Source organism: Grammomys surdaster, unplaced genomic scaffold (assembly GCF_004785775.1).
Source record: "Grammomys surdaster isolate TR1022 unplaced genomic scaffold, NIH_TR_1.0 190, whole genome shotgun sequence".
Lineage (NCBI taxonomy): Eukaryota > Metazoa > Chordata > Mammalia > Rodentia > Muridae > Grammomys > Grammomys surdaster.
The window spans coordinates 3,718,463-3,720,121 of record NW_021604635.1 but is presented as its reverse complement, the minus strand read 5'-3'; the positions used below and the strand labels follow the sequence as shown (position 1 = coordinate 3,720,121).

General features: G+C 48.4%; 1 pseudogene; it reads left to right on the top strand.

Annotated features, from left to right (window-relative positions):
* The first annotated feature begins 720 nt into the window (after positions 1 to 720).
* LOC114622666 lies at positions 721 to 1,355 on the top strand (annotated as a pseudogene).
* The last annotated feature ends 304 nt before the right edge of the window (positions 1,356 to 1,659 follow it).

The following is a 1,659-nucleotide window of genomic DNA, read 5'->3' as shown; positions in this document are numbered from 1 at the left end:
CTAGAAGAAGAGGCCGTGCTTTACAGTTTCTCTGGTCAATCACTCATAAACACTCGTATTTGGACCAGAGGAAGCCTTTCCCATGCCTCTGAGGAATGCTTTGCCAATTCCAGGGGTGTGAGACATTGGGGTCCCCAACATGGCTGTGCTTGTGTCCACAACCCATGTCCACTCAGAGTTTGCTCAGCTCCCCACCATCTACTCCAGTCAGCAGATGTTCAGAGTCCTGTCAGGAACCCATCTATCAGACCTCAGTGAAAAATCCTCACCCTTGTGCTACAGGCTACAAGCCTTGGGGCTTGTGAGGCAGCTCAGTAGTTAAAAGCAGTTGCTGTTCTTGTAAAGAGCCCGATTTGATTCCCAGAACCATGATGGCTCACAACCATCTATAACTCCAGTTCCAGGGGGGTGGATTATGGAGATTGTGACCCCTGAGAAAAGACCATAGACCTAATCCAACTATAATTAAAAGATTTATTGAAGCTGTGGTGGCGCACGCCTTTAATCCCAGCACTTGGGAGGCAGAGGCAGGTGGATTTCTGAGTTCGAGGCCAGCCTGGTCTACAGAGTGAGTTCCAGGACAGCCAGGGCTACACAGAGAAACCCTGTCTCGAAAAACCAAAATAAATAAATAAATAAATAAATAAACAAATAAATAAATAAATTAAAAAAAGATTTATTGGCGGCGGGGACCAGGGTAGCCAACGGCCTGTGAGCATCATGCCTAAGTTTTACTGTGACTACTGTGATACATATCTTACCCACGATTCCCCATCTGTGAGGAAGACACACTGCAGTGGTCAGAAACACAAAGAGAATGTGAAAGACTATTACCAGAAATGGATGGAAGAGCAGGCCCAGAGCCTGATTGACAAGACAACGGCTGCATTTCAACAAGGAAAGATCCCACCCGCTCCGTTCTCTGCTCCTCCGCCTGCAGGGGCCATGATCCCGCCTCCCCCCAGTCTCCCGGGTCCTCCTCGGCCTGGCATGATGCCTGCACCCCACATGGGAGGCCCTCCCATGATGCCAATGATGGGCCCCCCTCCTCCTGGGATGATGCCTGTGGGACCAGCTCCTGGGATGAGACCGCCCATGGGAGGCCACATGCCCATGATGCCCGGGCCTCCCATGATGAGACCCCCCGCCCGCCCGATGATGGTGCCCACACGGCCCGGCATGACCCGGCCAGACAGATAAGAGCAGAAGCGCTCGCTCTTCATCGTTTTGTATTGTGCTGTTTGACCAGGAGATCTTGGTGCTGAGCCTGAGTGCTTACTAGACGCATGGCCAGGACCTTCCTTCATAACAGAGAGGAAGAAGTGATACAGAAGGGGCTGTTTTCACTTACATTGGGAAACATGAAAATAAAATGGTCAGCTGTTTTAGTTAAAAAAAAAAAAAGATTTATTGATCAGCTGCTAGCAGGATGAACAATCTCTGAGTCAAATTTGAGATTGCCTTGAAGGAGGGGTATGGGGAAGGACTTTTTTTTTTTTTAATCTTTTTGTTTGTTCGTTTTGAATTTTTTATTTATTTTATTTATATGAGTACACTGTAGCTATCTTCAGACACACCAGAAAAGGGCATCAGATCCCATTACAGATGGTTGTGAGCCACTCTGTGGTGGTTGGGAATTGAACTCAGGACCTCTACAAG